Genomic DNA, 27,163 nt, shown 5'->3' on the forward strand with positions numbered 1-27,163 from the left:
CTTGTCATACACTAAAATGGCTTTTTGTGCATAGATGTTTACAAGGATGTTTTAAGAAGTAGCTATATTTATCTTCTATAGAGTAAAACATGAGATGATTTGTGGCAATTGGCATTCAATGGTGGTGGGGGGGGAAGATTGGAATAGATTGGAATGATGCTGAATTGGCTGTCCTGATTTTTATTCAAGCTATCTTTATAAATGCATGAAACCCACTAAAACAAGAAAGAAGCTAAGCTGCATTTGAAAGTAGCATATGGCTCATTGTTTGCCCATCCAAATGAAGTTGGAGTGGAGCTTCAACTTGTCAGATTATGTTATAAAGGACATCCAAGATTCTATTATATTCTTATTAACTGTCCAGAACCTAATGAGCTCAATAGAGATAGATTGCTTTATAAGGCCCCTCAAAGTGTATTTTTTTCTGTCAGGAGATGGGAAAGTAATTTGACTGATCTTGCTGTCCAGGAGTTCAATTTTTTAATCACCCAGATGCATAAAAAAATAAAAAATAAAATAAAAAAAACCTTCCTCAAGAACATCTACAGGAGTCAGATTTTTCTCGTTATATCATTTATATACTTTCAGTAATTACACTCAATTTACTGGGTCATGGGAACTGACATTTAACTTTGAAGTGAAATGAATAACAATGAATTCACCTCTACTAGTTTTCCAGTTACTCTGACCTTGCAAAATCATGTTGCAATTATTTTTTTGTTGTATGAATTTGCCTATTGTCTTACTGAATTGCTAGGTTGGGCTGAATACAAAATAAAAAAATAAGACAGAAATAATTAAAGTGTTACTTCTATCTACACAGATCACTAATATGACCTTGTTGAAAGACTCGTTCTCTGTTCTAGGATGTTTCATTTTATCAACATGTGAAATGGAGGATTAAATACCTAAGTTCAGTCAGTAGGCCTTTCCTGGAACTTGGTGAACTAGCCAAATCTGCATTTGTGGACAACTCCATATGAATCACACTTGAATGAATTATGATATCAGCAAGTTGCATCCTAATTTGTGTGTATATTCCTCCTCCCATGCCAGAAAATAAATATCCATTCCTGCAGTTCAAGGTTTTGTAGATACTTAGAAACAAGAAGGAAAGAAGGGGAGAAGGAAGGAAAGAGAGAGAGAAAGGGAAAAAAAAGGAAAGAAAGGAAGAATGAAAGAATGAAAGAACAAAAGAATGAAAGAAAAGGATGGAAGGAAGGATGGAAGGAAGGAAGGAAGGAAGGAAGGAAGGAAGGAAGGAAGGAAGGAAGGAAGGAAGGAAGGAAGGAAGGAAGGAAGAAACCCACCATTATTCTGAATAATTTCTAAGATAATATAGTTTATAATAATAACTTACTAGGTACATAATTTACAGTATTTGTAACTATTTATTTTGTCTATTAGCAGTGAAAAGCACAACAGTCCAAACAACCCTTTTCCTTGGAACATATAATCATAGAATCATTCAGGTTGGAAAGACCTCCAAGATCATCTGGTCCAACTACCGCCCTACTTCCAACATAACCCACTAAACCATGTTCCTAACCACTAGGTCCAACCTCTCTTTAAACAGCCCCAGAGATGTTGACTCCACCACTTCCCTGGGATATGCCTAATTTAGAAATAAATCATGACTGTATCAATTTTTATATAGTTACACTTCGTTTTAATGATGACAGAAAAAAAAAAAAAAAAAAACAGCAATCATCTGTAGATAAATATTAAATTTAGCCTTAAATTCACTAAATGAAACTGAAATTTTCTTAGGATTTAGATTTAATACAATGGTATCAATGACATTTAAATCTCCAAAATAACTACAATATCACAAAGTCAGTTGTCTTTCTGAAACTTGTTTTAGATAGATGCTGCTGACATTCTATGTAGAGCTATGCTTGAACTCCTTTTTGAGTTCCCTTTGAACTCCTCTTGAACCTGAAAGTATGAAGACTAATGGACAACCACATAGGAAATTCTGATTAACACATCCTTTTCACAGATTCACAGAGTGACTGGGATTGGAAGAGATGTCTGGAGGTCATCTGGCCCAATCCGCCTGCTCAAGCAGAGCCACTGAGAGTAGGGTGCCTAGGACCATGTCCATATGGCTTTTGAAGTTCTCCAAGAAGGGAATCTCCACAACATCTCTGGGCAACCTGTGCCAGTGCTCCGTCACGTGCACAGTAAAGAAGTGCTTTCTGATGTTTAGATGGAACCTCCTGCATTACAGTTTGTGCCCACTGAGATTGAGAAAAGCATCTATCCTCATTGGCTCCTCTATCACATAAGTCCATTGTTCTTGGATTTGTTTGTTACATAAAACTTGATATTTTAATATATCATGAGAGAAAGAGCCTCCCACAATTTCACTGAAATATTTGGAAGTGATTGTTGCAGGCATAATGTTAACATTTCTAAGTGCAACTACCTCTGTTTATACATAAAATTCCAGTCTTCCCCCTGAATGGATGATTAGCTTGAGACTGCCCACAGCCTTCACCTGCTCTTAGTAATCTATTTTTTTTTTTTTTTTTTTTTTTTTTTTTTTTTTAATATATATAGTTATTTTTTAAGAAAGAAGACATCGTCACATTTAGTCTTACCTAAGAATTTATTTTTTATTTTTTTTTAAATCTTGGGTGAATCCTTTTTTTTTTTTTTTAAGCACTTTGTGGTGAGACACTACTTGACTCATGACATTACTCTAACTTAAAAAATAATTGTAGAAGAGAAGACTAACCCAGTAGCTTTACTTTCTAATCTGTTCTAGGAATTTTATAACTGTCTACCAACCAAACAGGTCAAGACTTGAAGGGTCTTCTACCTTTTGAACTCTTGATTGATTTCGTGATCTTTGTATTATTCAAAGGCCCAGAGAGACCACAGTTGCTGTTCCATAAAGCATGCAAAATCAGGCCATGGTCTGCCTTCCACTGCAGTGGCACGTGGGGCTAACCAATGCATCTTTGGAAAAAGGCGTAACATTTCACTATGCACTTATAATAATTATCCACTGAAAGTCCTTATGTGTCATCTAAGAGGCCCTAAGGATAAAAGTGAGAAGGTGCACAACATACGACTGTCAAAACTCAAGGTTCAATTGCTTCTTGTTAGAGTCTAATTTTCTCTTACATTATCTGTTATACTATCTAATCAAACACTAATGGCACAGAAAGTGCTCCCGCCACACACTTAAAGAGCTTTGTGTCCTCTCTAGTCTCTCACAGGAGAGCTTTCAAGCTGTATTTCACATGCATTTGCTATTTCCACAAACTATTGTCTTCTATCACATTAAATCTTTTGATTTTTTTGACCACTGAGATAAAAGACTGAATATATTACCAACAGTTACTTTTACTTTCTGTTGGATTTTTAGATTGTTCCCACCTCCACACCCAATCTCAAAACAGCTATTACTGCCTGTAGTAAGAGAAATATTTTTCTTGGATATTTTAGAGCTAAATATTTTCCCTGGCAACACAATAACAGGAGAACCCTAGGTGGGATTGACACCTCATTCTGCTAGGTACTTTGCAAACATAGAAAGAGACAGTTCTTTTACCAAAGAGTTTCTGGTCTGAAAAAATAGAGCAACAGATGAAACATAGAAAAGCTCTAATCTTAACAAAAATATTTGTGACAGAAAAATCAAATTTTGACTGAAATTTTTGAATTGATAAAAATTGAAATTATGAATAATACAGATTTAGGTGGTAAAATATTTAATTTAAATATTAGATATTAGTAAAGATATTAAGATGGAATCTTATAATAGTGGTACTTAATATTTAAGAGTGAATTTTCAAAGGGGAAGTAATGACTTGTACTAAAAATAGTCATTACTACTTAAATAATAATTTTTTTTTTTTTTTTTTTTTTTTTTTTTTTTTTTTGCGGGGTGGATATTTTGTCTTAGACCTATGAGATACCAGCTATGGTGGAAGATTCAAGCCTGATTTGGATAGGGATGCAGAAAAAGAATAAAATACAGAAAAAGAGAAAGAACAAAAGAGGTAATGACAGCAGATGAAAAAGAAATCACATAAGCTAAAGGAAACAGTCACTTATTGAATACAGTTCTTATATTTTTTTTTCACAAGATGCCTGAACAGTGTGGAGGATATCACAAAACGCACTTTGTTTAGTCTGGAAAAGAGAAGATTAATGGATTAGCAGTGTTTTGATTAAAAACAAAACAAAACAAAACAAAAACAACAAAACAAACAAACAAAAAAAAATAAACATTTTTATAAGGAGAATAACTGCTTGTTTTCCAAAGGCCAAGGAGAGGAAAAAAAATCTGTTTAATATACAACAAATTCAATTTAGATGATAAAGCTGGGGATTGGTCTGCATGAGAATGATATAGAATCTGTGTTAGATATTTTAAAGAAAAAGTTAAGTAAGTCTGGGTTGTTGTGATATCATTGATGCTATCTGAAGAAAACCAGGAAGTTTTTCACAGGTGTCTTAATTCTCAGATTGCACTTCTTTGCCAGATAAATGAACTTTAGGAAGAAAAGAAAAACTGAGAGAAGTGAGAGAAGGCTTATACTATGTCGAAAAACTGAATATCCCAGGATGAATGCTTAGTTCTACAGGTGAAATGAGGTTTCCATGCAGGGAAGTTGTCTGCCTGAATTTTCTGTAAGAGTTTCCCAGTGACTAAGAAAATAAATGGGAAAGGACTCACTTGAGAATTCAGTTTGTTCTTACAGGTCTCATTTCAATACATACTATGATACATCTGGAGTTAAACCTTTTTCATCATCATTTGGTTTACTTTCCTGTGAGTCTGACCAGTGGAGACACAGGATAGCCATGCATAGTAGTTCTCTCAGGTAATAAAGTGTTCTCCTTCCAACAGGGTTGTTAGAGTGAGCTCTGTAGCTGATCAACACTGTAGAGCTCAGAACAGATGTCATTAACAGACTTCAAGTGACTGATCAGCTAATTTGATTAGCTAATATGACTGATTAGCTATAAGTACCAGGACTAAAAGTTTGGTATTTCTGGAGAATATCATGTAGATCAAGGAGTTTTCAAACGATGATGTACTAGTTTTGAAGTCTACAAGTATATTCTACCAAACTTTTTAAGAATAAATTCCTTGCTAGACCAATTGTAATGAAAATTTTCTGTTATTTCTACAATGCTTACAGAATCACAGAATCACAGAATTGAAGGAGTTGGAAGGGACCTCAAAAGATCATCAGGTCCAACCCCCCTAATGTTGTCTCAGTTTGAAAACTTGAGACAGCTCAGTGTTGTGTAGTCATCTGTCTTAAAATGATGAGAAGATGGGGCTGCATTCACAGAATCACAGAATTTCTAGGTTGGAAGAGACCTCAAGATCAATTCATTTCCAAACTGGCTGTCATAAAGGCCTTAAACTTTGCATTGTGTTGAGGCAATGGTGATCTCAGCATTACTGTATTTCTCTGAGTAATGTAGCTCCCAAAGGAGATCTCAAGGTCCAGAAAAGACATGGATGTAATTGGTGGGTTGTAAGGAAAAATCGTATTCCATCACACAGCAACACCAGAGCTGTCTGTAGAGTTTAGCTTTTAGCTGAAGTTATTTATGTTTCATCTGAACTGAGTAAGAAAAGACCAGTTAATATAAAAGAATGCATGTCTGACAATCATATAACCAGATGGGAGGCTGTTTTATCTGGGTCTGTGGATTTTGTAACTGTATGCTGTTGGGGGGATTGTTAGAATTTTGATTACAGAATAAAGAACCAACAGAAAGTGCAGTATGAAAATGCTGGATAGCATGGGTCAAAGTTTTATGCTTCCTGGGACTTCCTAGCATATTAACAAGTCTAGGGAAAAAATGACTGTGGTTAAAAATTAATAGCACATTGACAAGTGTGATTTAAACCTATCCAAATCTAAATCAGTCAGCCCTACCGAAATCTTCAAATACTTAAGAGGTAACCCATAGCCAGTGGTGTCAAAAAGTGCTGTGAGATTTGAGAAATTAATCTGCATTTCTCTCACATAACAATTTTGTCCTTGTGTGAGAAGTAAGTGAGGGATTTTGCTGCCCTTGTATCTTTTATTTAACCTCCATTAGCACCACATGTAGTAAAATGCTACTGTGTTAAATAAATGTTACGTCTTTGAGAAACAAATTAGATGGCAAATACCTTGAGCTGACTGCATTCTTCCCCCATGCAGTTGAGATGCATCTCTTTGTCCCTCTGTCAAGCATTTGCTGCTTTGCACTTCCTTTTCTTTCATTGGAGACAGATGAATTGGTTGCTTTGCACTAGTGTATGTTCATTGTAAAGTCGGATAAACTATCTTCAAACACTGGACTAACTTTAAATTGGTTGCTTCCTCTAACTGGCATTTATGCTATAGCTGGATCCTCTAAATCCATTTTTACTGCTTTTGCTTACCAAGTAGGTGACAGAAACTTTCATAACTGGAGAGCAGAAAAGAAGGAGTTGTGATTATCTATAAAGAAAATATTTGAAAGTTTTGAAAATGTTTCCCCTGCTCAGTTGCCATCCATATGTTAATCAGTCATCTGACCTTTTGCATTACAGCAAAAGTCTTGATTCAGTTATTAATAAAAGTTATTTCTGAAAATACTCAGCCACCTCTGTGCATGCCAAACCATGAATGGCACTGTGTAATATAAAGATTGCAGTGATAAATCAGGTTGTGGCATGAATGGCAACATATATATTTGGCTCCAGATCCAAAATGTCATCTATTTTGTCATTTTATTTATGGTAGCACAAGGAATGTGTTAACTGCTTTGCTTTCAGGAAGGACTCCTATCTAAAGGACTTGGAGTCTAGTACAGACAGGTAGTAAATTAAGATTTGGGAGAGAAGCAAGAGTAGATAATTCATACAAATATGCACTTTATTGTAGAGGAGGTTCTTTTCTTTTCTTTTCTTTTCTTTTCTTTTCTTTTCTTTTCTTTTCTTTTCTTTCTTTTCTTTTCTTTTCTTTTCTTTTCTTTTCTTTTCTTTTCTTTTCTTTTCTTTTCTTTTCTTTTCTTTTCTCTCTTCTCTTCTCTTCTCTCTCTTCTCTTCTCTTCTCTTCTCTTCTCTTCTCTTCTCTTCTCTTCTCTTCTCTTCTCTTCTCTTCTCTTCTCTTCTCTTCTCTTCTCTTCTCTTCTCTTCTCTTCTCTTCTTCTCTTCTCTTCCTTTTTTTTTTCTCTTCTCTTCTTTTTTTTTTTTTTCCTCCTCTCCTCTCCTCTCCTCTCCTCTCCTCTCCTCTCCTCTCCTCTCCTCTCCTCTCCTCTCCTCTCCTCTCCTCTCCTCTCCTCTCCTCTCCTCTCCTCTCCTCTCCTCTCCTCTCCTCTCCTCTCCTCTCCTCTCCTCTCCTCTCCTCTCCTCTCCTCTCCTCTCCTCTCCTCTCCTCTCCTCTCCTCTCCTCTCCTCTCCTCTCCTCTCCTCTCCTCTCCTCTCCTCTCCTCTCCTCTCCTCTCCATAATCACTAATCATAACCATTCCAATTGCTGTGTTGCTGTTCAATCAACAGCCTCAAACTGGGAATCACTGACTTCTTTCTGTGGCTCAGACAGGTGACTTTCAATTCCACCCTGTCTTGGATATGTCTTCTTGCTATGTCCCCACCTACATTACAGTTTTTCTTAGAAGCAGAAAAACAGTTTTGAAGTATTTCAATTCCTTCCATTTTCAATGTTTTAGTTTGGCTAGCAAAGTGGTTTCTGTAAATATAACACAATATAGAGATTTCTGTTAGAAAGTACTAAATGAGTAGTTCCTTTCCACATTGACAATGAATATTTACCCTTTCCTAATGGAGACTACAGTGTAAGAAATAATGTCAGATAATTCAGAGAGCTTTGAAATATCCATTGGGGATGCTTAGTCCAGAGGACCAGAGTAAATCTGCCTAAAGTACACCATTGAATCACTCTGAATTACTTCCTAACATAAGCATGTCCTTACTATGTCTGATATGGCTTCAGCTGGTTTCAGTATTCTTGTTCGCCTAATATATAAATTAAGTTAATAGTTCTAAATGAAGATGGAAAGATTGAGAAATATATAAATCACTGATGAAAAGTGCTTTCAGAACTTTGGACATTAGCCCTGTAAAGCATCAAAGTACTGTCATATGAAGTAAATGCCTTATTCTCTTGATATATAATGAGGTAAATAAATCCAAATGTTGTAACATTAAGGATTGGTTAGAAAAGTAAACATTAAAAACAAGTAAAGGAGAAGAACAAGTAAGCAATTACAATGCCTATGGGGTTATTGCAGGGTTAGACAAAGAACTGTTGTACAAATAAATCTTGTTGTAAAAGAAATATTATTTGAATTTTTACTGTTTCATTTGTTGAGTGTTCTATCTGGAAGGGAGTGAATCTATCAGGATTAGATATCTAATTTAGATATGTAATTAAAATTGGTTTCTCTTTCCTTTTGAGTTGACTCATTTTTATAGGATTTTATAATAGAAAATATATATATATATTTAAAAAAAAGAGTAAAAACAGATAATTATATGCACAATTATTTTTAAAATACAGTAACAATAGCAAGGATGAGATGAAAAGTATTTATACACCATTATAGTGTCAAGGTATGTCCCACACATTAGTAACAGTCAGAGGATTCATATTCGTAAATAAAAAATATCTTTAATTGAAAAAAAGTCATAAATCTATGTTGAGGGATTTTTGAAACAGCAAAGATCCCATGGCTTGCTGCAGCTGAGCAAACCAAGCTACCAGGATGACTATGAGAAGTTCCCATGACAGTGTTCCCACATCACCCAACTGAGGAATTTAGAAAAATATTGTTGCCAGCAGATGGTTTCAAGGACGGGATCTACGTGACTGCTAATCACAAGGGGGTTGTTTTCTTGCAGGTGGGATTGTTTTCTTGCAGTTGTTTGTCTGAGTGCTTTTGACCAATAATCTTGTGTGAGACAATATCCACCCCTGTTAAGTTTGCTATAAAAGTCAGGCTTTTCAGGTAATAAAAGAGAGCATGATCTGACCATTCTAGTGTCTGTTGTGTTTTCAGCCGTTCTTCCTGCAACAAATCTATATACATCTCTATATACAGATTATATATATAGAGAGAGAGAGAGTAACCTAAGAAACTGATATTCAGGTTAGCTTCTTGCTCTTTTTTCTAAAATTTATAGTGAATACAGCATCAGTGTGTGTTACAAACATTACCCTCTATCTACCACAGATACACAAGAGAGGTCAGGTCAGCAGGTTCTGGAGGCAAAGAAACTGCTCTGGCTTGATGTGAAAAGCCAATACATAACTTGCTGTCAGAGAAAAGATGTTGTCAAAGTGTGTCACGTCTATGCTAGAGTATCTGTACCACCATGTATACTGTATCTATATGCATCTATACTACAGCATCTGTACTTATCCAGTCTGGGTGATCTTATGTGCATTCTGAAGACCCAGATGAGGGTCTATTTGTCATTTCTGTTTTTATGGAAAGTGAAAATTCTTATAATTTTACACTGAGTGGATAAAAAACACTAAGTGTACTACCAACCTTCACAAATTCAAAGGAAATGGAGATGAGCCTGTGTAATAACCATAATAACCAGATAAACTGTTGACCTAGAAGCAGCCTAAAGATTGTCTTTAACCTTTCTTTTGCCTTCCATTCTTCATTTGTATACCATTACTTGCCTTCAAGTATATGATAATTATTTTCTCAAGAACCAAGACCCATTGGATTTTATGGCTGAAATTGCAGCTTTTTTTTTTTTTTTCCTAATTCTTCTACATTTTTGTTCAAACAAATACCATAAAATATGTAAGTCTTGACATTTCTTTGTACTCAGATAACCGATTATATTTGTCACCTGAGGTTTAAAGCAAAGCAAAAAATTAATATTTTATTATTAGCATATTAATTCCTGAAAATATTCTATGCAGAAATTGTTTTCATATAATATCAAAAGCGAGGGTTTAAAAATCCTCAAAAATTGATTTCATAGCTACAAATTTCATTTTGCTGTTAAACAGAAATAAAATTATGTATATACTGTAGATCTTTTTTTATTTATTTTTTCAAATCATGTAATTTTCCAGGAATTATATTTCCTTACAAGAGAACAAAAGTAGCATCTTTCAGAAAGTTAGCTCTTCCTGAAAGCTACTTAGATGAGTAAATTCTTCTAGATTAGCTCAAAAGCTTGCAGAGTTAAAGATCAGAAGTCTTTGCTTACAGAGTATTTTCCCTGATACTTACAGTGGAGAAAGAATCTCTTTCATTTTTTAAAGGGTTTGCTCGGTTGATCCAAATAACCAACTCAGTATCCCAAGGGAGAATACTAATTATATAGTGATGTAAATATGTTGTTTCAACAAATAGGAACAGCACAGGACTCCTACCACCCACATAAAACTCTAAATAGAATTCAGCTTGTTTTCCCTTTCCTCGTAATCAGATAATATTTAACTATTTTAGTTGCTCAAGGTCTTTCCAAGTTTTTAGTGTCATTTTCATATTATTGAAAATATTTTATCATCCATTTAAATCTCAGCTTCCCTGAAGCAGAGATATTTTGAATTAAAGATTGTGCATAACCAGCCTTATAGTTAATTCACCTGGGGATGCTATGGTGTAAAGTTTATTTTTATTTTAATTTATTAACAAGACTGAGACTAGGAACAATTTAGGGAAGGAACATTTAAAGTACATACTTCATGTACATAGATATATACATGTACGTAGATATATACATGTATAGATAGATCTATACACCCACCCACATATACACATTCAAAATATTCAGGTTTGCCTTCATTACTGAAAGACAGGTAATTAACTGCACCTACCTAATGTCTTATTAATTGAATCTTTTCTGGATGAAGTGCATTTAGGACAGAGCTCTCATGTTTTGTCAAACATCTTGTTAGAAGTACAGTTAATTTTTGCCACTTTTTAAAACAAATTTTCTGAAACTGCAACAACACTAAATAGAGAGTAGGAGAATTAACTCTTTTGACGAACTGGCTATAGTTTGTTTAATACACCTCAAAATGTGGCTACCCTTTTGGCTGCCAGAGCACACTACTGAGTCATATCAAGCTTGCTGTCAAACAAGCATGTTGGTGAATTCACACTTTGAGAAGAAGGAAATTCTACAGCAAGTGGAGCTGATATGAATCCCCACCAGCTTTCTCCTTTTGGAATAGCTAGGCAGATCTCAATTTGCCAACTCAAATTCTTACACAAAGGCAGGGTGGTCAGATTGAGTTCGAAACATGGTGAAGATGAAATCTTACAATATCTTTTAAGAACAAATCCAACATTTTCCCCCAATAGCAAAGTAAATTTGATGTTATTTTGGAGCTTTTGGAGGGAGTAGCCAGTGGAGTGAGAGAGTAACAGGCAGAGGCTGTGTTATTGGCATTTATGCCCAAGATATCTGGTTCTGTTGACCATCCAATTTTTCTGCTTTCCAATAGAACACAGACAAATCTTTCTGACTCTAGAATTGTCCCTCTTACTCTTTTTATCCATGGACTTTTACTGTACCAAGACCATTCATCTTTCAGAAGTCTTCTTTAGGACACCAACTAATATTTTCTTCTGTCCAAAACTGCATTCCATCAAATCAGTTTCATTTTGTATATACTCTTGTGCTACCAGTTTCATTCTGTATACACTCTTGTTCTCAAGAAGATAGGGAACTATACATTTTCTGAATGAGATTAAAAAGGAGGCGAGAGAGGATTTAAAGCAAAAGCAAAAAAAAAAAAAAAAAAAAAAAAGTAAAGGAGATCATGATAGACATTTATTTATATATATTTTTGTCCTAGTTTTACAGACCACTTTTTCCTAACCCAATCTAAAAGAAAAGACCATGTGGAAAAGAAAGAAGGGGTTACTGATGGATTACCTCCCAAAGTGAACAGTGAATTCACCAAAAATTTGGAACATATTTATAGCACCTTTCAAAGGAGATCTCTGATTACATAGAAAATATTATTTCTATGGCTCACTTCACCCCAGAATACTCAGACAGCTTGTTGACTTTTCAAAATATTTGGAGATGCATCATTTTAATTTGTGGCTCTAATATGAAGAAGTAGAAAAACAAACCCAATTAAAAAAGTTTTCTCTCATTTGCTTATTATAAGGCTCATAAGTCACCTAAGCATTTCCTTGCAGCCAAGTATTGTCTAAGACCTTCAATGAATTTCTAATATTTATTTATTTATGTATTGCTTAGCTTGAATATTAATGTAAGATGCACTGGGATTTCCCTTACAAAGTGCAATGAGGAAATTTTCAAGGATAAAAGTTCTTCTGGTCCTTTATCCTTTTTTTCTTTATTCTTTTTTTCTTTTTTTCTTTTTTTTTTTTTTTCCCCCTGTTGATTTGTGTTAGTGTGTCACTTTATGTAGCACCCTCACAAATCTTTTACTTTGCTTCATGACCTTTATTTTTAATGAACTGTCTTAAGTTGTCCTGCATGTCATCCTAAGTTCATCTGCAATGACCTAGCATTAGTTTTAGATATAGTTTTGTCTCAAAGTCAGTACTCACATGAACTTACTTTTTAGTGTTCTGTTCTCTCTTTCAGTCTCTTGGCATTAGTATGAACAGTGGGAAATGTATGGATATCAAAAAAGGAGATCTTCCTACAAACAGAAGTTTGTTTATTAATTTGTATTAAAGAAGATTGATTAAAACTTGTGAAGTGTTTTAATAGTAAACTTTATATTCATGTTGTGAGGAAATTCTGCTTGCATACCCATAGGAATATTTTCCCATGATACACAAATACCCATATAATTGCTCTTTTGGGCCTTATGAAATCAAGCCAACTTGATGGCATTTTATCTTTGCAGTTTAATATATGTAAAAAGATTTATTAAATGTTCCCATGCCGTATAATAAAACACACTATACTACTGTCTCTTATGCATTTTGATCTTCTAATGTCAGAACAGATAGAATTGTTAATTCTCTGAGGAGCCATGTAACAATTTTAAGAGTGGCTTTGAATTTTCCCAGATATATATTTTCAACCTCTTGCTACTTGTACAATTGCTTGAGCACATTTTTTAAGAGAGTCTGCTATTAAATCCTTGTCTGGGTTTGATCAGATTCAAGCCATGAATTTTTTTATGCATATATATGCTTCATAACAGATTTCTTTTCTTTCTGGAATAATTGGAGGGTTGATGTCAAGAAGAGTTGACATGCCATATCTTTTTAGTCATCAGAATCCTTTGGAAACTTTCAAAACCAACATCTCTAACAAGGAGCTCTTCTATGATCTAGACCTGACAGGCTGAACAGTCTTTTGATAAAAAATCATATCTATAGATACTGTTCCCACTGCTGATGTTTTTGCAATGGTGAAAACAGAAAATAAATAGAGAAAATAATGGCTTGAAGCTATGTTTCTTTTAATTACCAAACAGTACCAAAGATTTGCCTTTATGGCAAAATTATGTCACATTACTTTGACTAATTTTTCTTAGCCTCTGAAGGGTGCAAAATACCAAATGAGAATGATTCATGGCCCAGGCTATTTTCTCAAATGTACTTATTTGAAAGTATTGGTTGACCTGGAATCAGGTCAACCTGTATATTCCAGGTCAACCTGGAATGTTCCAGTATGGATGGAACATTCAGTTATAGATGAGTTCCACTGCATGGGACTGCACTCTTGCACTGTTTCATTTGCTCTTCCAAGAGTTTGTGATAGATTGCAATTCTGTACTTGGCTGGAATAGGCACTAGAAAAAAAAAAAAAAAAAAAAAGAAAAGTTATTTGGGTTTCGTTAACTTACTTAGTTGATAAATTCTTCTGACATGTTGATTTCTTGGTTTGGAATGTGTTTTGGGACAACACGTGCAGTCTGGGCTGTTTTCACACCACAGGTTTTAAGATGCTCTAAGATCCCCTAAATAGAATAAGATATCCCAGCAGTTTGTGAACTGCATGACTGTATATAGATTTAAATGAATATGTAAATTTGATAGTTTGAATTGAATTATAAAAGGATATTTTTGAACACTAGTTCCTTGTCACTTAATCAAAGATATATCTTTAACGTCTGCTGATCATTAGCTCTGCCAGGCCAAGTACTTTGTGAACACGAAATGAGTAATAAAGTGCTTCTTTTCTATTACTGTCATACTGTATTCCTACTGTTAAGAATTCCTATATTTTGTTAACAATCTTACTGTGATATTTGAAAATATGAAAAGATATTAGCCTGCCTGAATATAAACCTGCTATAATCTGAGATATTCAACACTTCCGTGTTCTGCTATCCTCTTTTCCCAAATACATTGAATTCCAAACTCTTGCCCTACTTTTTTATAATGCTATTATTTGCTGACACTAGATTGCATATTCAGGAATATTCTCTAACAGGATTCACAGCATACCCAAACTACTTTTAAAGTTGTTGTCTTTTACCTTCAAAAGGCTAGCTCTTTCAATGGCATTTTGACATAGCTAATAGATTTTAGTTAAAGGGTAAAAGGCTAAGAAAATATTTTTATTCAATGGAAATGCTCTTCCAGGTACTTTTAATGATGAAAGGCCAGCCAAGTTTTGCATTCTGTTTCTGTAGGAAATTCTATAGATATACAGTTAAGCTCGTACTTGCCCTTCTCTCTAAACACTTTTTTTTTTTTTTTTTTTCCTGCAAGCTTGAATCACACAGAATCACAGAATTTCTAGGTTGGAAGAGACCTCAAGATCATTGAGTCCAACCTCTGACCCAACGCTAGCAGTCCCCACTAAACCATATCCCTAAGCTCTACATCTAAACGTCTTTTGAAGACTTCCAGGGATGGTGACTCCACCACTTCCCTGGGCAGCCTGTTCCAATGCCTCACAACCCTTTCAGTGAAGAAGTTCTTCCTAACATCTAACCTAAAACTCCCCTGGCTCAACTTAAGCCCATTCCCCCTCGTCCTGTCACCAGGCACGTGGGAGAACAGATCAACCCCCACCTCGCTACAGCCTCCCTTGAGGTACCTATAGAGAGCGATAAGGTCACCCCTGAGCCTCCTCTTCTCCAGGCTGAACAAGCCCAGCTCCCTCAGCCGCTCCTCGTAGGACTTGTTCTCCAGGCCCCTCACCAGCTTTGTTGCCCTTCTCTGCACCCGCTCAAGTACCTTAATGTCCTTCTTGTAGCGAGGGGCCCAAAACTGAACACAGTACTCGAGGTGCGGCCTCACCAGAGCTGAGTACAGGGAGATGATCACCTCCCTAGCCCTGCTGGTCACACTGTTCCTGATACAAGCCAGGATGCCGTTGGCCTTCTTGGCCACCTGAGCACACTGCTGGCTCATATTCAGCTGACTATCCACCATCACTCCCAGGTCCTTCTCTGCCTGGCAGCTCTCCAACCATTCCTCTCCCAGCCTGTAGCTCTGCTTGGGGTTATTGCGCCCCAAGTGCAGGACCCGGCACTTGGCCTTGTTGAACTTCATGCAGTTGACCTCAGCCCATCGGTGCAGCCTATCCAGATCCTCCTGCAGAGCTTTCCTATCCTCAAGCAGATCGACACACGCACCTAACTTGGTGTCATCTGCAAACTTACAGAGGGTGCACTCGATGCCCTTGTCCAGATCATCGATGAAGATATTAAAGAGGACCGGCCCCAACACCGAGCCCTGGGGGACGCCACTAGTGACTGGCCTGCAACTGGACTTGACTCCACCACGACTCTTTGGGCCCGGCTATCCAGCCACTTTCTAACCCAACGAAGCGTGCACCAGTCCAAGCCAAGAGCAGCCAGTTTCTTGAGGAGAATGCTGTGGGAGACGGTGTCAAAAGCCTTGCTGAAGTCAAGGTAGACCACATCCACAGCCTTTCCATCATCCACCCAGTGCGTCACTTGGTCATAGAAGGAGATCAGGTTTGTCAAGCAGGATCTGCCTTTCATAAACCCATGCTGACTAGGCCTGATCGCCTGCTTGCCCTGCAAGTGCTGCGTGATGACTCTCAGGAGGATCTGCTCCATGAGCTTTCCTGGCACTGAGGTCAAACTGACAGGCCTGTAGTTTCCCGGGTCTGCCCTCCGGCCCTTCTTGTAGATGGGCGTCACATTTGCTAGCCGCCAGTCAACTGGGACCTGCCCCGATCGCCAGGACTGCGGATAAATTATGGACAGTGGCTTGGCCAGCTCCTCTGCCAGTTCTCTCAGTACCCTTGGGTGGATCCCATCCGGCCCCATCGACTTGTGCACATCTAAGTGCCGTAGCAGGTCACCAACCAGTTCTTCATGGATAGTGAGGGCCACATCCTGCTCCCCATCCCCTTCCACCAGCTCAGGGTACTGAGTATCCAGAGAACAACCGGTATTGCCGCTAAAGACTGAGGCAAAGAAGGCATTGAGCACCTCCGCCTTTTCCTCATCTCTTGTAACTAAGTTTCCCCCCGCATCCAGTAAAGGATGGAGATTCTCCTTAGTCCTTCTTTTTGTGTTGATGTATTTATAGAAACGTTTTTTGTTATCTTTAACGGCAGTAGCCAGATTGAGCTCCAGATGAGCTTTGGCCTTCCTAATTTTGTCCCTGCACAGCCTCGCTACATCCTTATAGTCCTCCCTAGTGACCTGCCCACTTTTCCAAAGATTATAAACCCTCTTTTTTCTCCTAAGCTCAAGCCACAATTCTCTGTTGAGCCAGGCCGGTCTTCTTACCCGCCAGCTCGTCTTTGGGCACGTGGGGACAGACCGTTCCTGCGCCATTAAGATTTCCCTCTTGAAGAGCGCCCAGCCTTCTTGGACTCCTCTGCCCTTCAGAACCGCCTCCCAAGGGACTCCACCAACTAGTGTCCTGAGCAGCTCAAAGTCAGCCCTCCGAAAGTCCAATACAGCGGTTTTACTGGTCCCCTTCCTGGCCTCGCCAAGAATAGTGAACTCCACCATTTCGTGGTCACTCTGCCCAAGACAGCTCCCGACAATCACGTCCTCCACCAGTCCTTCTCTGTTTGTGAAGAGAAGGTCTAGCGGGGCACCACCCCTGGTAGGTTCACTAACCAGCTGCGTCAGGAAGCTATCTTCCACGCTCTCCAGAAACCTCCTAGACTGCTTTCTCAGGGCTGTGTTGTGCTTCCAGGATATGTCAGGGAAGTTGAAGTCCCCCACGAGTACAAGAGCTGACGATTTCGCAACTTCTGTCAGCTGCCTGTAGAATTCCTCATCCAAGGAATTCTTAGGACCCTTTCATCTACTTACGTTTCCTAGCAATTTCCATTATGAAGGAATCTTGTGGCTTTCTCATTTGAGGAACTCTCACCTGCCAGCTTTGCAGCAAATGAATGAATGTAGTATCCAGTTTCTCATGCACTTGTTCATTGTTATTTTTCACCTTACACTGATGTAATTATTCTTTCTCTAAATCTGCCCTGTAGAATCAAACAATAATACACTTCAGCGAACTAAGTGTTTCTCTAATACCTGCAGCAAGCTCGTCAAAACAACAGCACTATCTACATAGGTCCCAGCCCTGCATGTAAGACCTCAGAGTGCAGATGTGAGTGACCATCTGCAAACTCCTGTGCAATCAATTATGAAGGGAGAGAAGCAGGTCTACATGGTGATTTCGCAACTTCTGTCAGCTGCCTGTAGAACTCCTCATCCATCTCCTCATCCTGGTTCGGCGGTCTATAGCAGACCCCGACCAGGACACTAGCCTTGTTGTCCCTGCCAATCCTAACCCAAAGGGACTCGACCTTGTCATTCCCAGCCTCGAGTTCTACAACCTCGAAAGACTCTCTAATATAGAGAGCCACACCACCACCCCTTCTGTGCTGCCTGTCCCTTCTAAAGAGCTTATAGCCAGGCATTGCAGTACTCCAGTCATGAGACTGGTCCCACCACGTCTCCGTGATGGCAACCAAGTCATAGCCTGCCTGCTGCACGATGGCTTCCAGCTCTTTCTGTTTGTTACCCATGCTGCGTGCATTGGTGTAGATGCACTTCAGCTGGGCCATTGTCTTATCCTCCAGCCTTGCCATTGTTCCCCCCTGCACAGCCCCAACAATCCTAGCTTCAGCCCCATCCCCCTTCCTACCTAGTTTAAAGCCCTCTCAATGAGCCCTGCCAGCTCCTGGCCCAGGATCCTTTTTCCCCTAAAAGATAGGGACCCGTCTGCGGCCATCAGGCCAGGTGCTGAGTAAAGTGCCCCATGATCAAAAAAAACAAGATTTCTGCATTGGCACCAGCCCCGAAGCCACGTGTTTAACAGGTGGGCTTTCCGTGTCCTCTCTGAACCCCTCCCTGCCACCGTAGGGATGGACGAAACTACTACCTGCACTCCCGCTCCATCCACTAACCGACCCAGCCCCCTAAAGTCTCTTTTGATAGCCTTCAGGCTTCTCTCTTCAATGTTGTCACTGCCTGCCTGGACTATCAAAAGGGGGTAATAGTCAGAGGGGCGTACCAGGTTGGGAAGTTTCCTGGCAACGTCCCTGACCCTGGCCCCAGGGAGGCAGCAGACTTCCCTACTGGTAGGGTCAGGCCGACAAATAGGGCCCTCTGTTCCCCTAAGAATCGAGTCTCCAACAACAATAACCCTCCTGTCTTTCTTGATGGAGGCAGTCCTGAGGCGTGGAGTCAACCTCCTCGCCCTAGGCATCCTCCTGGGAACACTTGCTACCTCTTCCTCAGCTACTGGTCTGTCGAGCTCCAGGGCCTCAAACCTGTTTTGTAAGGGCACCTGGGAATGCGGGGCCGGAAGGGGAGGGCGTCGCCTGTGATGTCGAGCAGGGACCTGTTTCCATTCCTCCTGAACTCCCAGATCCCCTCCCTCTGCCCGACGGCTACAGGGCAGGGGGTCCACCCCCATTTGAGGAGTCTCACCTCGGTACCTCCCCTTGAGGCCCTGCAGGGAGTTACGCCACAAGTCTATCTCTCGCTCACACTCCCTGATGGCCCTCAACCTCTCCACCTCCTCCTTGAGCTCCGCCACCATGAAGATTCTGTTTTTGTAATCATCAGAAGATAAAAAAGGTTTCTTTCTTTTTTTTTTTTTTTCCTTTTTCCTTTTTTTTTTTTCCTTTTTTCTTTTTTCTTTTTTTTTTTTTTTACTGGGGGGAAGAAGAAGGAATAATTCTTATAATTTTCTACTTAAATTTCTTGTGAAGTTTCAATATTAACTACACTGACAAAAGTTATGCTGTTGTTCCTTGCTTCTTTTGCCTACAACAAACCACCTATCATAGTTATATTTATTTCCAATGAAAATCCAGATGTATAGATGGGCCTGTATAGATGGTACTGAGGAGCCACAGATGAATGCTGAATATGGCTTAAACAGCATTTATTAGTTCAGATTAGTGGGCTGATGCAATCTTCTGCTACCAGAACAGCAAGCACTGAGATTCACTGGGATGTCTTTTTTAAAAGTTCTCTTTGTTTGAAAATGCAGCTCTAGCTACTACATTTCTCCTGATGTATGTCATATTTTCCTAGGCTGTGTAGACTTAGACATCCTTCTGTGTGTCTCCTTGCCCCCTCTTTACATCCTTCTCCCCCCCCATCCCCCACCCCCAATTTAATTTTTAATTGAAACATTTTGATTTAAAGCTGGTGAACTTTGGCCAAATCACTTTACATTTTGCTGTTGTACTTCACATATATGAAGTTAAACCGAGTGTGTTCTACATTTAAAGAGATACATGTATGTTTCTCCTGTTTCTTTCTGCAGTATGCACATATTGCTATCAAGCTTAATTTCACACCTTCAGAGTAGAGAAACATGATTACCTTTCTCTTTGTCATTAGTGTGAAAATATTACATCAAACAGAAAGCTTCTCAAAAGCCTGGTGCAACACCTATGCACTCTACCTACCTGAAGAGTAGTTTGCTACTCGAGTGTGTTGTCTATTATTGTCTTAGACATAACACATTTCCTGAGATAACAGCACTTCAGTTAAATCTTATACTGGAATGTCAGCAGCAGTCTATTATAATTATAATTATTATTATATTTAAAAGGAAAAGAGAAATGCAAATTTCTAATCTTTGTGGCCCATCAACTAGTGAGATCAAGTAGAGAAATAAAGAGCATTCTGGTCCAACCCCTGTGCTGTACATTTTCACTTTAGAAATCTTTTCCATTAAAAAATCAGAAATGGCTGGTCCTTCAGGGCCCATGAATTTTGTACTTTTGGACTTCATTTAACAAGTGAGGGGAAGGGTTTAATTGCCCAGAACAGCTGATCGTTTAAACACTATCCCAAGGATAGCTGGCTAAGCTCAGGTTCTCCAGTTCCTTGGCAAGTGTTGGCATCCATGTAATGCTTTGGGGGTATATGGCAGCTTGATCAAGAGCAGCCCTTTTAAGAAAAACGTTCTTGCTCTCTGTGCATATAATGATAAGAAAACGCATTAAATAGTTTCAGGTTTTGAATCTTCTTTTACAGATGTGTGTGGGGATGAAATTCAGCTTCTGGCCACCTATAAATTAGGCATTAAGAGTAAGGAAGTCATCAGACTTCTCTTTATAGTGAGCAAAAAGAGTTAAATACTTTCAGAACTCAGCCCATCCCACCTTAAAATAGGAGGTTAAAATGGAATGAATGATCCACTGTAAATTTTTATCTCTCTCAAAGATATAACCTAGACAATTAACTTTAATTTTACAACTAGCCTTCAGACACCTGAAGTTAAGAAAGATGAGTCTCACTTTACAGTGACTGAATGGATAATGTGAATATGTACTTTACTGGGTACTGTCGGGTTGAGGTGATATAAAATTAAATCATTTAAGAGGTTTTCATAATGTTCAAGTTTATTATTATTATTAATAATAATAATAATAATAATAATAATAATAATAATAATAATAATAATAATAATTTCCCTTTTCCCTATTATTTCAAGACATAGTACAGTCTAGAGCAGATGAATTTTATGGTCACTTGGAAGCTACTGCAGACTGCATGAGACTACTGTCATGTATTCAATATTTTTCATCTTAATTGGTGATCAAGGCAAATTGGATTCCCTGAATAATAATAATTTGTTGTTTTCATAGAGACTATCTGGATACACACATAATTGGCAGAAGGAGGTTTGTGTTCTGCCTCTCAAACAAGTGAATCTTCAGGGGTCTCAATTCTCTCTGTTGATCTTGTGGCTTTTATCATATCCTAGTTCTACAGTACGTTTTAACAGTGATTTGGCACAGGATTGACTGTGCTGGCTAAACAGTCCAGATGTTTCAATTTACAAAACCTATGATTTTAGTCTATAATGTTGCATCATCAGCATTTCTAACACAGTGCTGATAAGGAGTCATTTAGAAGGAAGTTTGTCTTCCATATCATCACAGTGGTTTTTTGTTTGTTTGTTTGTTTGTTTGTTTGTTTAGGCTCCAAGCCACAAGACAATGCTGTGTACTTTTCAAACTGTCAGTATTTGTTATGACTGGGAGACAGATTTCCCTGTGATCTATGTCACAGTCAATGGGTACCTGAAGTTGTTTTATGAACTCCTATTATTCCTTTGATGCTAATTGTTTAAGTGTAGATCTAGAAAAGGCAATTGTTATTCTTAGCCTCTTTTTGACTCAGAGAATCACAGAATGGCTGAGGTTAGAAGGGATATCTGGAGATTGGATCCCTGGTCCAATCCCCCACCCTGCTCAAGCAGAGACACCTAGAGCTTCTGAATATGTCCAAGGAAAGAGATTCCGTAACCACTCTGTGCACCCACACAATAAAGAACTATTTCCTGATGTTCAGGAAAAATATTCTGTTTCAGTTTTTTCCCACTACGTCTTGTCCTGTCATGCGTATCACTGAAAAGAGCTAGTTTCAGCTTCTTTGCACCCTCCCTTCAAGTATTTATTGACAAGAGAAGATTGCTAAGTTCCCCCCTGAGCCTCCTCTACTCCAGGCTAAACAGCCCCAGGTCTCTCAGCCTTTCCTGATAGGAGAAATACTCCAGTCCCTTCATCATCTTCATGGACCTTCTTCGGACTGTCTTTAACCTGCACAACACAGATTACTAGTATAGATATGCCTAAGGGTTTGCTTTGGTTACCCACACATAAAAGTTTATTGCCGTTTGAGATGACCTAGTGAGCCCTGGCATAGCCTCCAGTTGGCCTCTCTAAAAGTACATGGACCTCCCTTAGATTTTCTGTTGTATTTGTGAGAGTCTATAGATGTTTCAAATATCTTAACATACCACAAATGACACTATATATGAGGTCAACTGAGTCAAGCCCCATGTGTCTGCTTTGGGGTAAACTGAGATGCTGTCAGGGTTCGATTTGCATATGGCAGCAGGCTGCCATGTTTAGTCAACTGAATGTGTTGTAGGAATCTTAAATAATTTCACCTCAGACTTTGATACAGTATATATCAGTTTATGAAAGTATGTATTTGAAGCCTCCTTTTCAATAAATGAATTTATATTGAAGGATACTATTAGGACCATTTTGAAATGTATGGTTTGGCATGAGATGACTTACATCTCTGTAAGTACAAATTTCTGAAAATTTGTCTGTCCATTGAGTATAAATAAAATCTGTGCTTATAATTCAGACATAATTGTCCATATTATAGATTTATAGAATGATTTGAGTTGTAAGGGACCTTCAGGATCATTTAATTCCAACTCGCTCCCATAGGCAGGGACACCTTCCACTAGACCTGGTTGCTCAAAGCCCCATCCAGCCTGGCCTTGAACACTTCCAGGGCTGGGGCATCCACAAGTTCTCTGGGCAACCTTTAATATATTGTGGATATTCAAAGTTCTTAGTCTCCACTGATGCTTTGCATTATGATGACTTCTCTTTCCATTTCTAGTTCAATTTCTCTTTCTTTTCTCGTACAACATTATCTTCCACTGTTTTAAAAACAACATTATTAAGATGTTTTGCTGGTGTATCATATCACCTTGAATCACATTTATGTAGACAGATGCTATTGTTATATATGTAGTTCTCCCCATTGCTCTAAGAGTTCAGTTGACCTACCACAGTCCTCATGACTATCTCTGATGACAAAGTCAATAAGTCAATCCTTTTCTACAGGTCTTACTTTTTCCTATTCCTCTCAACGCTTGTCTTTTTTTTTTTTTTTTTTTTTTTTTCTTCTTTCTTTCTTTTTTAATATTTACCTGCAGCTTTCCACTCGTGTAACAGCATGTGAGCATTGTACTTGCACCTCTCTCAATCCTGGACATTTTCCAGCTTCTCTACTAACTCCAAAGCCTATGTTGCCAGCTGCTCTAACAGAGGTGTAATCATAAACTGGTTGTTATATTGTCTACTTGGGTTTGTCATTTTTTGCTAATGTCAGTGTGGGATTGAATTGGAAGATTTCTGGCAGTTTCTGGTGCTTTTATATACGCAATGTACCTGTCTCTTCTTATTTCTTCATGTAAGTGAGGAAATGTGTTAGGTTGCACTAGGCTCTCTACAGCTGTTTTCAAGTCCTATTTATTTTAAATTAAACTTGATTTCTTTACTATCTTATGGGGAAATTAATCTCAAACATATGGGGCTTTAACTTCTTTTTTCTCTGTTCAGTTAACACTTCAAGGACTTCTTTGTCCATCCTTTCTATTTGTAAATGTTCCAGGGTTCATGTTCAGCGCATAATAAGCTCAAGTCTTAAGTAGCCAAGAGATGAATGGAAGACATTTTTATTTAAAGACATCTTCTTTAAATTTTGTCACTTTGGAGAAGTCCATTAAGAACTTTTTCTTTCATGCTTTGGCCTCAGCCTTTCACACATCTCTAGCCTATATTTGAATGCTCCTTGGAAACTGGTATTAGTAACCTACCTTTCTTTTCTTTGTTTCTTTCTTTGTCTTTTTCCATCTGAATTCTCCACAAATGAACAAGTTCAGGAACCATAATGATCCTGTTCTCTCCAGTTCCTCATCTCAGCTTTGGGAGCAGATTAAAATCCTGTGCTACCTGTACTCTTTTTGCATCTTTGCTCTGGAAAAAGAAATAAAATAAAATAAAACAAAATAAAATAAAACAAAACAAAATAAAATAAAATAAAATAATAAAATAAAATAAAATAAAATAAAATAAAATAAAATAAAATAAAATAAAAAAGTAGTGATTCTTTATGCTGTATTCCTCTTCCCACCTTCCCATTTTATAATGAGTAAAAATAGGCCTCCTCAAATCTCTTATGACAGCCCTTTACCACCTTATACATATTGAAATAACTCATGATGTTTGAAATATTCTATTTCATTCATCACTACCTAATATTTCAAAATTTCTATGACTGGCTATATTATTCTTTTGAATGCATTATATATATATAGACTGGTACATCATACATTTGAAATAATTTGTGACTGGAAAGAGATGAGAATTTACTAAGGTAGGTAGTGGAATTATAACCTAGAATAATAACTCTGAATATATCATGCACATTCTCAGTCCCACTGTGTAATGTCTATTTCCATGTAAACTCTCCTTTAATGTATTTTATTATTTTATTTTATTTTATTTTATTTTATTTTATTTTATTTTATTTTATTTTATTTTATTTTATTTTATTTTATTTTATTTTATTTTTTATTTTATTTTATTTTATTTTAAAGTAGTAAATTTGTATACAAAAAAAAGTTCTTACAAAATAATAGAGTTTGTATTTTTAATTCCACTTGACAACAACTACAGCTATCACAAAGTTGTAAAACTTTGGAAGAGGCCTTGGTAGGAGTGGATGTTGCTTGTTGTATAACAGGTATATATCCCCAGCATGGAAAGCAGCATCCCTGGAGATCGATATGATTGTCTGAGCAAGGGACAGAAATTCAGTTGTGTCTCATATCTGGTTCTCCACATACCCCTTTACATGTAAGAGACTATAGGATGCTAATGTCCTTTGCATTCTTATTCCCTGGTATTTCAAAACTATGTTTTGGTTGTTAAGATTCTACCCTGTAAGCCTTACTTTTAGTTTGACCTTTTTCAGAGCCAAGACCATGCCATCTTCCACCTAATTAGCTATTTCTTCAGAGATATTTTGTAAGCGTGTCTCATTTCTCAGTTTTAGATTCTGAATCTGATTTGATGAGCTAATGATCCTATTAGTAGACTCAGCATGGTAGTGACATTTTCAGAAATAGTATATAGGAAGAGATTGGGAGATAGGTTGTGTTTCTTACACATTACTCATATTCTTCCTGTTCCATCCTTCCAAAGAATCTGCATGATGACATTTTGAGGATAAACAGAACAAAAATATTTTATAACTGGGTGGCTACATTCTGCTAACTCTGAATTTGAGTTGGTAAACTGCTCCTAGGGTCAGAATATCTTGTTTCATTGCTAATTACCTAAGGTGGTTGTTGTTGCTGTTGCTGCTGTTGTTTTGTTTTGTACTGTCTGCAATATTTTGCTGTATTTGTTTTCATTTGAACTGAAATGTATCTGGAAATATCCTTTCTATATATTATTATGATGATTTTCTATCACCCTTTTTATGAAAAAGTCTGACTCTGACTTTAGCAGCTAAGCTGTGTCTTGAGCACCTAAGGACTCAATTGGTATTCAAGGATACGTTTCCAAATTTTAACTATTAGTTCTGCAATTAGAGGGAGACAGTTTTCTGCAGAAGGTAAGAGTGGGAGGCAGCAACCCCAGGAAATGGAAAGATCTGGAGATAAGTTTTACAGCTTTGATAAGGTTTGTGATTTTAATCACTCTTCTACCAAACTGGACAAAACCACACCACTTCCTGACTGGCTCTGAGTATATAAAGACTGGATAAAATACTAAGTAGGGTAGTGCATGTGAACAAAGCTGACAAAGAAAGCATTATGTGGCATTCTCATGACTAGCAGATAAAAAAATCAGAAGCTGGATATTTACTGCTGAAAAATATTTGTGCACTATCTATGGTTATTTATTTGTGCTATCGGAAAAGCTTACTAGGATTTGCAAAAATTTATATTAAGTCCTTGCACTCACTGGTACACCCGGCTAAGATTTTTCTTAATCACTACTGTGATTAGAAGCAGTAGGAGGACTACTGTCAGAGTTGGAATCTTCACCACACAGATTTTCATAAGAAAAAGTATCTTAATGTGAATCCATCTTGGACCAAAGCATTGATGATGTTGGAAAATTAATTAATTCTTCAGTATTTTCAAGTGCCTAGTACTGCTGCTTGAGGAAAGGACAAAAGGCTTATGACAGGGCCAGCTTTTCATGGTGCATATTTCCAAAGCATCATGAAGAATTGGTATTATGCTTATAGTCTTTCAATTTCAAATGATTTTTTAAGTTCCTGGCATAACTGATTATATTGTTTAGTCTTGTGTTTTAAATTCAGTATTCTTATCAAACAGAAAAACTGAATTTAAGATAAAACACTCTTCCCTTCATTTTTATTTATATATATATTTATATATTTCAAAGTAATGACTGAAAAATACCATAATCTTTCAATGGTCTTGTTCTCTTAAGGCCTTATCTAGTCTAAAATTATATTTTTCTCCTCTCTGTAATCTTTACAATTTACACAGCATTTGCTCTTCAGAACATTACCCTAGATCCTCTCAGTTCATCTATTTCCATATAATTTACTTCCATTATATGTTTCTCTTTCAGAATATCTAGAGTGCTCTCAGAACATTTCTTTCGTTCTTCTTTTCAATCTGAAGCCTTTCACATAGAAACTTATTATCTATCACAGTACTAACATGTTCCAGCTTCTCCAATTTTAGTTGTCTCTTTGAACATTTTGTTACAGAAGAATGTCATTTTGAACAATATTTTTTATGTTTATTGGTTTATTTTATTTTAAATTAATTAATTTATTTATTTTCTGCAGAGCTCAGCTTTCAGTATCACCATATTCTTAAAAGTCATGGAATAATTCAGATTGGAAGGTCTCTAGTCTGATTTTCTGCTCAGAGCAGGTTCAATCCTGAATATAGACTGGGTTGCATTGTACTTTGTCCTGTTAGGTTTGAAAACCTCTAAATACCAAAAAATAACAGATTCTTTGCATGAGCTGTGTCAAGGCTTAATTATTCTCATAGGTAACATTCTTTTCTTCATATCAAATCAGAAGTTTATTTCAGTTCACATCTACTGTCTTTCCTTATTTCACTCTCCACCTAAGTATGTCTAAGTATGCCTAATACCTGGCTTCATTTTGGTAAGCTACCCAAAAGTACTGACAGGCTGCAGTTAGA

The sequence above is a fragment of the Aythya fuligula genome, chromosome 3, assembly GCF_009819795.1.
Source record: "Aythya fuligula isolate bAytFul2 chromosome 3, bAytFul2.pri, whole genome shotgun sequence".
NCBI classification, from domain to species: domain Eukaryota; kingdom Metazoa; phylum Chordata; class Aves; order Anseriformes; family Anatidae; genus Aythya; species Aythya fuligula.